Source organism: Balaenoptera borealis (assembly GCF_965194805.1).
Source record: "Balaenoptera borealis genome assembly, chromosome: 5".
NCBI classification, from domain to species: domain Eukaryota; kingdom Metazoa; phylum Chordata; class Mammalia; order Artiodactyla; family Balaenopteridae; genus Balaenoptera; species Balaenoptera borealis.
The window spans coordinates 52,442,329-52,454,753 of record NC_138862.1 but is presented as its reverse complement, the minus strand read 5'-3'; the positions used below and the strand labels follow the sequence as shown (position 1 = coordinate 52,454,753).

Genomic DNA, 12,425 nt, shown 5'->3' with positions numbered 1-12,425 from the left:
GCTTTACTTCTCAAAGGGGCTTTTTTCCTTTTGAAATATAGGTTATCAAGTTTCCTTGTGGCTTCAACTCTGTAAAGGGCTCCAAAAATTATGCTTTGGTAAGTTATTAAGCTTTTTCTTGTTGTTAGAGTTTTAAGTTCTCACTTAGCACCAAGTAACATAGCACTGAAATACATAAAGCAAACAAGGCTCAGGGTAGTACAGTCTACTCAGCCAATAATCACAATCTATGGCAAAGTAGCAGCATGCTTGTGGCTGGCTGCTGGTTCATTATTTAAAGGTAAAACCTTAAGTTGTGAGTATTCATCACAATCCATGCATGTGCAAACATATGCTCGTATACATCAAAAGTTTCCCAACACAGTTCTCACCCTTTCTACATCTCATGAAATTTGTATTTTCTTGTTTGATTCTATTCTATTCTATTCTATTCTATTCTATTCTATTCTATTCTATTCTATTCTATTCTATTCTATTCTACATAAAATGTTGACTTTTACTTGATAAATTGCTTTCCCCACCCACTAATTAATAAAATTATAGTTTACAAAACATTGTCTTAAAGTATATTTCTAGAAGTGAAGTAATTGTTTCAAAAGTACACATTTGTATTGTCTCTCTTTTAATAGATAAAGAAATTTAATAAAATCTGTTAAATTTTATTAAAAGAGAGATACTATGAAAAACCCTTGCCTACCAACAAAAATGATGACAGGAGGTACTTGAGGAAAGTAAGTAAATGCATCAGAAAGTGCTGAGATCAATGCATAAACATGGAATGTCTAACTATCTATCTATCTATCTATCTATCTATCTATCTATCTATCTATCTATCTATCATCTATTCATGAATATAACAATTAAAGACAAATAGAAATGTTTAATATAAATAGTAAACTTCTCTCTTCTCTCTCCTCTTTCCCCATCCTACTAACCAAATTAATTACTGTAATATCTTTAATGTTTTCTTGTGTTTCTTTCTTAAAATTTTGTATGCAAGTTCAAGAAAAGGCATATACACTTTTTATACAGATAGTATCAACAACTCACTGTATTCTATATCATTTTATAACATACTTTTTTCCCTCAGTTAATCCATCTTAGAGATATTAAGCACTTATTTAATTCATTGTAAACTTTTGCCTAATAAGGATTTTAAAAATAAATCAATCATTTTCTTATTTATGGGTATTTAGATTTTATTTTTCAGTTATTTACTCTTACACACAATGCCACAATCAATAATCTACCTTGTATATATTAGGCCATATTTTAAAATTTTTATTTATTTATTTTTGGCTGCGTTGGGTCTTCGTTGCTGTGCGCAGGCTTTCTCTAGTTGCGGTGAGCGGGGGCTACTCTTCGTTGCGGTGCATGGGCTTTTCATTGCGGTGGTTTCTCTTGTTGCGGAGCAGGGGCTCTGGGCGCACGGGCTTCAGTAGTTGTGGCACTTGGGTTCAGTAGTTGTGGCTTACGGGCTCTAGAGTGCAGACTCAGTAGTTGTGACGCACGGGCTTTGTTGCTTTGCGGCATGTGGGATCTTCCCAGACCAGGGATTGAACCCGTGTCCCTCGCACTGGCAGGCAGATTCTTAACCACTGCGCCACCAGGGAAGTCCTAGGCCATAGTTTTATTTCAGCCTTCCCATCAGATAAGTACCTAATAATGGAATTACTAGATAAAAAAGCATATGTATGTTAAATTTCGATATTGGTATATTGCCTTCCCAAAGGCTGTTTCAGTTTATTCCCCCTCTGATTATATGTGAGAATGCCTCATTATTCAGATCTCCATCATACTCCTAGCATTGCAGTTGCTTTGCTGGGATGAACCACTCTTATTCGTAGTATTTATTGTTCTTTTAATGTTTGAGTTAGTTCTGTTTAATAATATAGTGTGTGCGTGAGAATGAGTGTATGTGTGGGCATTGTGTGTGTGTGTATGATTTTTTCCATCCATATATCATGGGAGACTGAGCTGTAATATTAATTTGGGAGGTCACATTTTATCTATGTGAAACATTTTAAAAAATCTGAACAAATTTCAAAATGTTTTATTTATTTCTATGTTAAGTTTTTAGATATATGTTGCAACATAAAAATCACCCCCAAAACTTAGTGACTTAAAATAATAATATTATTTCCACTAATTCTGGGCTGATGGGTATCAACAGGATAGTTCTGTTCCTGGCATTTTTAGAGATTATCAGCAATTTAAGTTTGTTGAAAGGAGGTGATGTGTACTTCTACATATTATTAATGTGTAGTAATGTGTGCTTCTACATATTATTAATGCAGAAGACTAAAATGGGATAAAAACTGATGTGGAGAAAGGAAATTAATAAATATGGCTACTTTGGGTACAAAACCTGATGATCAAATAAACATTTAAAAATGATATTTCCCCAAGTGATTGATTTTGGCTTATATTAATAACAATGAGTTATTGAATCTGCTCTTATTGACAACACGTTTTGTATCAGTTTCCCTTCGAACAGCCTGATGGCAACATCTATAAATGGGCATGTTTCTCCTGTTTCGACCCTAAATGCCCCAATATAGTTCTGTCTATTTAGTTATTATATATCACCTACCATCTTTGCTCCAAAGCACTTTGTGGACAGAACACATTCAATCAAATGTAGGCTAGGAAATGCAGCTCTGTTGACTAAACTGATTCTTGAATTTCTCTCTAGGGCACAACCTTAAAACACACCCTGAAACAACATTTTGCTATTTAATTCATCAGCAGAAAATAGCTATGCTGAGATGAAATAAAGTTAGGACTGCGTGAGTTAACATGGACATTCGGTATGGTTAGTGATTAGAGTTTGGGTTACTCAGATACTCTTTTAAGTAAGGAAACATAGGAACAATGTTCCCAAACTCAGGAATTATAATTGTAAACATACATTCTTATACTGTGGATGGAACTTATGCTTGTGGCTACAGGGTAGGGAAAAGCAGAAAATCAACATTGTTACAATAATTTTGACACCTCTTTGAGGAACAAAGTTAGAAACTCAAATCAGGCTGTTCAGTATTTGCACCAGAATAGATCAGTCCTTGGATGCCCAGTCAGTGCTACTAACATTGCTTTTTGGAATTGCATCATTCCAGCTGGAGATTCTTCATGTCAGTTTAATCATGAGCCCATTACCTTGACTTCTGCTATCATCACTTCCAAGTATTTATATAGCTTTGAAAGTATCTACATAGCTTTGCATTTCCCTCACTTTGGGAAGGCCGAGCCAATTTTTTATTAGCTTCTATTGTTTCCAAATGTTCAGCACTGAATTTAATTGTGCAGAGGGGGTGGCTTTAATGCTTGATACTAACTACTGTCAGCACTGTTCTGTAATCTCGTTCTTATTTGCCTCTCCCATGCTCCTTATTAATAAACTTCATACCTTGCAATCAAATTATTAATTTAGTCACCACCTTAGCAGCATGAGCAAAAAAAGAGAGAGCCAGTGTTCTACATTTCAAGAAATAGATCTTGAAATGAAAGTCCTACTGTTCAACTGATATCTTGCTTCTACCCCCTGCCTTTGTACTTTGTTATAGACAAGTGGCTCTACCGTATATGATTCTTCATCCTAGGCCATGTAAGCCTGCCATAAGTAGAAGCCCACAAAAATACACTGTGATGGCAACTTCAAAGAGGATTTTGTCTTGCTCCCACTGAGACATAATATAAAAGAAACAAATATATATATATGGAGAGACAGAGAGAGGGAGAGAAAACAGCAGAGAGAATGCACGCTGGTAAGATGATAAGATTTTGCACTCTCCTTTCTGAGGTTCTACTGGGTATAAACAGGAACAATTTAAAACCTAATGCAAGTTCATTGATTTTTTTTGTTGAATATGAGACTGCATGCTTATCATCGTCTCTGGCTCTAATTCCTTTCAGTGGTTTACTATAGTTTTCCAGTTCAAGTGCTACAATAAGTTAGGGAGTACCAGACAGGCCCTCTTAAAGTCTTGAAGGTTTAAGAGAGAAATCTGGAAATGAACTAAAAACACTTATGATAGACAATTTCTATGTCTACCTTACCCTGTTTACTGATCAATCATTTATTTATTTTTTCATCTCTGAAACAACTTTGTTAGAAGGCTGTCTTACATGACAACTTCCAATTCTTTCTTAATTTGCTTTGTCACCAATTCCAGTTATAACTCTATTTACATATAACAATAAATCTTGCATTGACCTTTGCATCCTATTTAAATTGTCCTCATCAGGCTGTTCCAGTGAATGGAAGTGTGACTGTGCTGTGGCACGTTGACCAGCGTTATTGAGCAGGGGTAGAGGGGGGTCCAGGACAGAGGGAGCCCACTTCACAGGTATGGGTGGGGAGCCGGCCTCCCTCTCCTCTGGCCCCCACCCCAAACTCACAGTGATAGGCACCTCACTGCCTTGTCCTTCAAAAAGGGTGAATAAAGAAATCCCTCCCAGTCCAAGAAGTGATTTGGACCTCCATCTTCAACAGGGTTGAGATTTCCCCCACTCTTCCTGCCCACTGATCAAACCCTCAGATCCTAAGGCTTCCTAGGTGCTGGCCCTGCCCTGCCCTGACAAAGGACTGTCTCACCATGATCAGGGCCCTTCTGCCTTCTTGCCTTTCTTCTGTCACCAGTTCCGAGAGGAATTTCTTTGGACAGACACGATGCAGCATCAAGAAGGGTCACTCCCACGGCCCCCTCCTTCCTCTTTCCACCCCACCTCGCAGGTGTTGGGAAGGTGCAGTCAACCAGGAACATAAATATGAATAAAAAATGAACTTGAAAATGACAGGCTATTAATTAAACAAATCTATAAAAATAGTTAGGATATAACTCTGTTCAAATAAATACGAAATAAATAGGCTCCAAGCAGCGTGATATGTTGCATCAGTGGAATGTGAGGCTGGTCCCACTTTGCCCCAGTTGGGATTGGACACGAATCCCCAGGGTGTCAGAAACAGACTTTAATGCAGTCCACAGCATGCACAATCCAGCATGCCCGAGTACTGGCCTGTCTTACGCAGGGCCATGCCGGTCTTCAGGACCTCCATCGGGTAGCTGCTGCTCTGGGCAATGGCCCCTGCCAAGGACCCTGCCACAAGTCTCTCGTGAATCTTCAGAGTCTCTTGGTCACTCCAAGACGCTTGATCTGCGTCATAGGCCATGAACTTGGTGGCCGACTCGGGGGCAATTTTGAGGACGTTGATGCCGTTGCCGCGCCAGAGTGATTTGGCCCTTCCTTCTCGAATCATCTGGGTGAAGCCACCCACGATGCACATGTTGTTCCTGCGGGAGGCATGGACCTGCATGAGCACCTTGAGTCTGTCCAGGGGGGGCGTGCAGGTTCTCGATACGGCCCCCGCCCCACCGCCGGCCACCAGGTGTCTCCACCACATCCCTGTCTGCCTCTCCTCCACCGTGAACTCATCGGGGACCGTCAGATTCTCACCCATATCAAAGATCGTGGAATGCTTCCAGTACAGGATGATCTCAGGGATGTTTTCCAAGGGATGCAGGAGGTGATAGTCTCGCCACTCGTTCCAGTTGATGGTCATCGTACCATTCTTGTCCATGCTCTTGAGGATTTTTTCTGCCTGCTGTTCAGATATCTTGACTCCCAGGTCCCGCAGGGACTGCATGATCTCCTGCGCGTCGATCCGTCCATCATTCTTCTTGTCCAAACTCTTGAATACCAGCCTCAGTTTCTTCTCGTGATCTTGGAGATAATGGGCAAACTCTTCAAAGTCTAGCTGCCCATCGAGGTCTTTGTCGCCAGCTTGTACAGTTTTCCGGAGCTCGCCCTCTGTGCGGTGCAGTGCCAGGAGCCGAAGTCTCACGGCCAGGTCGTTGACACACAGGCGGCCTTCGCGGTTGACGTCGAGAGTCTGGAAAAGGCTCCAAAGGCGCAGCCGGTGGTCCGGGCCCCCGCAGACGGCGCCGCCGCAAGGGTCCACGGGCGCCGGCGATGAGGCGGCCGACTAGGAGGTGGCGGTGGCGTCCGGCGGCGGGGAAAGCACGCAGCGGCACAACACACTGTTCACCATCGGGCGCGAGGCAGGGGCGACGGGCCAGCGGGGAGAGCACGGAAGACACGCAGGTGTCCTCAGTCCAGTAGCGCGGACTCCAGGTGCCGGCAAGCTGGCGGGATGGGCAGCTTCCGGGTTGCTCAGTCATTTAAATGTCTTATCTTTCATCTGTCTCCAATACATTCCCCTATGTAGGGTAATTAATTACACTATTTTGACCCCTCCATAACTGTGCTGTACCTATGGCAAAAACTTCATTCTAGATACCTTATTCATTAGACCTTCTATTTTGATTCTGTCCAATATTAGTTCCACTTTTTAATTAAATTTCATGCTAAATGACTCTTTATCGGTTAGTTGAGAATAATAAAAACATGATGTTTCTTACAATTTTGAAATTTAATAATTAAAACATCTGGAAATGCATTTTTTTTTTTTTTTTTGATTCAAGAGAATCTAAAACCCCATTAGGAAACTTTCTTTTGTCTGACTAATGATGTATAAGAACAGTGAGAGTCATGGGTGATGGATCCTCTTGGAAGAAATCAATTACTGTCTCATTCACTCTTTCCCTGTGGGAATAGAATGAATGTCAGTACAATTCCAGTTGGCACAAAACCTTGCAAAATGTTTCCCTTTTCTTGCTAACATTTGAAAACATTTCAAGTAAAAGAAGGCACTAAACCTGATGTTTGTGTAATTTCTTTCTCTCTTCTTGCCTTTCTTTCACTGGATCACAGAAGCAATGCAAATTTCACTGGATTAATATGATTCAGTTATTATACTCTGAAATGTTTAATTTACCCTCATTGTAAGAATTTGAGAAATATTTAAGCTTTATTTTCTTTTCTAAGCTGATTTGAAATCCAATAAGATAACTCTGAAGTAAACTTAACATTCTTAATCTGTGTGAATAATTTGTCTCTTGCTGATGGGGTTGGTGACAAAAGAGAAATGACAAACTAATGTCTCTTATTCTTTAATTATTGTATCAGCCAGCAGCTGTCTTCCTCAAGCTCGGCCATAGGCTAAAGCTGTAATGTTAAAATCATAAATATCCTGTTTTTGGCACAAAAAATCCTAAAACAGTAGTGGGGAGGGGCATTAACTATTCTCTTATCATGCACAACAATTTGGTGTAGGTCCAACTCAAGCAAGCTATCACCTACTCTCCCTGGCCAAAATTATCTGTTCACTATGAAGAAATTATGCTCTTCAAAGACCATGAAGCTTCCCACTGAACGTCATGTGATGTTTAAAACCAGTCGCGGTGGTGGTAAAAAACTAAAAAAACTTTACATGTTAGATAGATGAATGAGTAAAGGAGATTTCTAATGCAAACAGAAATACTATGAGTAGGTAAACTGGAGACTAGCTACATTGCTAATAAAGTCATACAAACTCAATTGAAATAAATGAGACTGCTCTAGGTCACCAGTTTGCAACCTTTGGAGAATAGATCAATATTTTTAAGGCACCTTTTAAGAAACACTCATCTTAAAACATTCCTGGAGTGGAGGGGAAACTTCCATGGTTACAAATGTTGGAGAAACTCTGCACATGATACATCTTCTTTTGCAGATTTGTAATGTATATCAAACACATTAAAACACAGTCTCCAAATGGGGTGCATCAGTATCATAGGGTGCACAAGATAATTCAATAGGAGGTAGGAAGGAAACTTGAGAACATTTTTTAATATTTATTTTTATAATATTTCTATTTCATTTTATTTTTGTGTGTTTTATAATGTATATAACATTATCACAACAGTGAGTTATTCAATTTACATGTGAATACATACACTTCTATTGAGAATAATGCTCAATCATTACTGATGTATGAAGAAAAAGTGTGCACACTTCATTAATCTTAGAACTTCTGTAGTAAAACATTACTTTGAATTTATATCATATAGGTGACTTTATGTATATGTATGTATCACTGATTATGATCCAATGAAACACACTTTGTGAATCACGGTTTTAGTAGCCAGAAACTTTATTTTTTCCAGACAGGATGCTTCCATTTACTATATCTGCTAACAGGGGAATGACAATGACCTGGATTTTAGAGTGTATTTTGCAAATTCAATTATTCTTGGGAAGTCTTTATCAGAGAGGACATAACTAAAGGAAAAGTATCAAGAAATAGAATTTTGGGACTTCCCCGGTGGCACAGTGGTTAAGAATCCACCTGCCAATGCAGGGGACACAGGTTCGATCCCTGGTCCAGGATGATCCCACATGCCGCGGAGCAACTAAGCCCATGTGCCACAACTACTGAGCCTGCGCTCTAGAGCCTGAGTGCCACAACTACTGAGCCTGTGTGCCACAACTACTGAAGCTCATGTGCCTAGAGCCTGTGCTCTGCAACAGGAGAAGCCACCACAGTGAGAAGCTCACACACCACAACGAAGAGTAACCCCCGCTCGCCACAACTAGAGAGAGCCCACGCACAGCAACGAAGACCCAATGCAGCCAAAAATAAATAAATAAATTTAAAAAAAGAAAAGAAGAAGTAGAATTTTTACCTTACTTGCAAGCTAACAAGTTAGTCTACCACATATTAATGGATGCTGTTAAAAGATATGCAATTCCTGGGTCAGAGATGAATGATGGCCTGACTGGTAGCCAGAGTGTCAGCATTTTGGGGTAAGTGTAGGGGCAGTTCTCTAAGATCCAGTTCCCACAGGTAGACGTGAGGCAGGCTAGATAACAGCTGCACACATCATGAGCTGCTTTCAGGAGGGGAATCCTGAGATTCGGTAGTCTGGATCTTTCATAATGGGCAAAAGCATGCTTCCACTTTGCTTTGGATAAATACAATATCTCTGTCTTTCAAGGCTGTTGACTATCCAGACATCCTTGAAAAAACGGTCTTGAATTAAAGGCAATCAGTGCCTCTGCTTGCAAAATATGCAGAAACATGCAAAATTCACAGAGAAATGTCTCCCATTTAAGCTGTGCTGATGGATTTGGCTTTACAAAGAGTAAGCCAACATACCTGCACCTAGCCAATGATCTCTTTCAAATCCTTCCACACAGGATCATCTTCATGGATACACAACCAGTGCAAACACACAAAGCCTTACGCTCAGAAACCACGCACCGAACTCTGGCTTAATGGCCTGTGATTGCGTCTCATTGTTGTCTTGAAACTCTTAATAATGTTATCTTAGACCTTATGTTTGGTAAATGAAGTCCTATGAGACAATGGAGCAGTTGGCAGGCCCTTGGAGTCTTGGTTTATGCATAATCCTGTCTCTTGCCACCTCCCTGCCTCCTGGGAATGGGTTCTATGCCATCTACTGTCCCTGACACCCCATACCCTTGCCCAGCCTCCCCATCCAGGAAGGATGTTACTCTCTCCCTGGGGCAGCGACTAGGTTGTGTTAGTTGGGAGAGGCCTTTGTTTGCTATTGCCCTTCTCCCCACACAAGCGCCTTGGATGGGTTGCGGTGGCAACCATCTCACCCTAGGTTGACAGTTACACATGCATCCAGAGGGTGGCCAGGCTGAGACTAGGTGTGGGTGGGAGAAGGCCCCTAGCCCACCCTTGATCCAGTGCATCCTGAGTACTGAGGATGCATCCGTGCATGCACAGGGGTTTAAAGACCCTGGGTACTGCCTGTTCACCATGGTTGCGGCGGCAGGCCTATGGGAAGAGGAGGCGCCTGGCTCAACTTTTCCAGATCACCACCACCCCTCCCCACCCCCCTTCAGGTTGCAATACATCAGTCTAGCAGCAGGCAGGAAAAGTTGCCCAGCACGTATGTCCTGAGCCACAAGCATTGGCCCTTAGGCACAAATAAGTGTTTGCATTGGCCTCATGAGTATACCAGTTCCCAAGGGAGCACTCCCCCTGCTGACTCCATGGCCGGCAGGGCATCTTTTCTGCCTTCCAACCTTCCTGAATCTAGTTTTCATTGTCTTTTCTAGTCATTTTGAGGCACCCTCCAGGGATTAACTCCGGAATACAAATTGTATAATTTCAGTAATTCTTTAAATGAGTTAGTGCCTTTATATTTCCAGTTAAAACTGACATTGTACAATATAAAAAGAAATGCTTAAATTAAGTGCTAGTAATTTAATATTTTAATTTTTCTTTACTTAGAGTGGCATTATATGACAAAGAAAATACATAATGGCAAGCTGAGAGAAAGACAGCAGAAGAAAGGAAACGTTTATATCGAGTACTTCTAGTGCTTTTTTTCCTGCTTTTGCAACAAAGGTCCTTGCATTTTCATTTTGCACTTGGCCACTGCGATATATGCATCAAGCCCTGCTCACTCAAGATATCCCTGCTTCACCTCACCCTTCACCTGAGAACTCATTGGATTTGAAAACTGTTAGAGGAGGTGCCTATACTCTGTTTGCGTACCATACTCTCTTTTTTCCACTTTTTACAAAGGACAAGGAGTCCCTGCTTCTCTTCTATCAAGGGGGTAGTCCTGCAACTTATCCTCTTGCATCCTGCACCCTTTACTCTTGTTCTTATCAGGGACTTCCCACTTGGATTTATCCTCTCATCTGAATCATGAAATCTTCATGTTTTCCACCTCTCCTGTATGATTCATACAAACATGCACTGTTAACTTTAACATGTACAAATAACATCACATACAAAACAGGAAAATCTCGTAATCCCACCACCCTGCTTTTAGCTGCCTTTTCATTTCTCTGCTCTCTTTGGCAGCAAAAATGCTCAAGAGTTGTGCACACTCACTACCTCCCTGTCTTCGCTTCAGATTCACTCATCCTCCCACTCCATTCCTGCTACTGTGTGTACACCACTGAATTTGCTTATTAAATTACCAAATGATCCCTTAATGCCAAATTCAGTGCTCACTTATCTAGTCCCCATCATACTTGACTTTTCAGCAGCATTCAGCATAGTTGATGACTCCTTCCTTCCTGGAATTCTTGGTTTCTGTGACTTCTCTCCCACCTCACTATTCATCCACCTTGTTGGCTATTTATCAGTTTTCTGCTGACTCCTTCTCTACCAAAACTTTAAATGTTGAAAAGCATCCAAAACTACATGCTACATGTCTCTCTAATCTTATCTATTCTCTCTCTCACTATATATATATATATATATATATATATATATATATATATATATATATATTCTCCAGTTTGCACCTCCAGATTATATATCCAACGGCCCCATCTCAAATGTCTAACAGGCATTTCAAAGTTAATATGGGCAAAATGGAACCCTTGATTTTCCCCAGGTATGCTGTGCTCTGTCTTTCTGAGCTCGGTAAATGATATCATCTAATCAGTTACTCAACCCCTTGGTTTATCTTCCCTTAAACTTTCACATGTTGTCCATCAGCTAGTACCATTTTCAAACATATAAGCCTAGTTGGAATCTATACTCTTTTCTGTCTGCTCAGATACCACTGTAACCTGAACTACCGATACCTCCTACCAGCAAGATGCTTGACTAGTCTCATTTCCATACTTTCTCACTGTAAACCTGACAATAAGCTGAGTGATTTTTAAAAATCATAAATTATATCATGTTAGTGTTTAGCTCTTAAAATGAGTACCTTGGCTTTATAAGATCACGCACTACTTGGTACCTGCCTATGTTTCCAAGCTCATCCTATATTATTTTTCCCAGCATATTCCAGACACACTGGCCCCCTCATTCCTCTCCCAGGTCCACAGAGATCATTTTCTTGAGAGCAGACACCTTAGAGGACTGACTCATATCTGAAATAGTACTAGGAATATAGTATCCAATAGATGTTAAATAAATAAATACATTATTTATCTTTCCATTTATCCATCTTTTTCTAATATGGATTTATGAAGTACCCCCTATGCTATTATTTGAGGATAAATTTAATGCTTTCATATTTAGAAAATACCACAAAAATCTCTATGAAACATATTTTCATATATAATAGTTTCTGTTTTTAAAGTTGCTCATTTCATTCCCTTAAACAGAAACACTTATTTGTTACTTTAATGTTGTGGTTTGGATGTTTCCTTTACACTATTAGTGTAATTGATTGGTAGAATCATGGTTGTGGGAAACCATATAGCTTAATGGAATTCTCAAGGACCAGGAATTAAAATCCATCCTGACTTTATGCCTTTATTATTCTTCACCCTGTGCACATCCTTATCTAGAGAATGGTATTAGTATAATATCTATATCAGGATGAGCAGCTTTATGAAGCAGGGTATTATGTAACTCTATCCTACTTCTGGTAAAATGAGGGTGAATAGCAAATATGAATAAGCTGGAAGCCCCAGAGCACTCACATTTTCATCTGATCTTTTACATTTTGGAGATTCTGACATTAAAACATTTTCTCTGTGTAAATGTGTATGCTCTCTAGAGGACCACTCAGTTACATTAATAAGATTAT

The 12,425-nt window shown here is 40.2% G+C and overlaps 1 pseudogene across 1 annotated transcript; it reads right to left on the bottom strand.

Annotated features, from left to right (window-relative positions):
* Positions 1-455: 455 nt before the first annotated feature.
* Positions 456-10,525, bottom strand: LOC309628782 (calcium-binding mitochondrial carrier protein SCaMC-2 pseudogene; annotated as a pseudogene). The gene has a single exon. The product of its transcript is annotated as a calcium-binding mitochondrial carrier protein SCaMC-2 pseudogene (transcript).
* Positions 10,526-12,425: the final 1,900 nt, after the last annotated feature.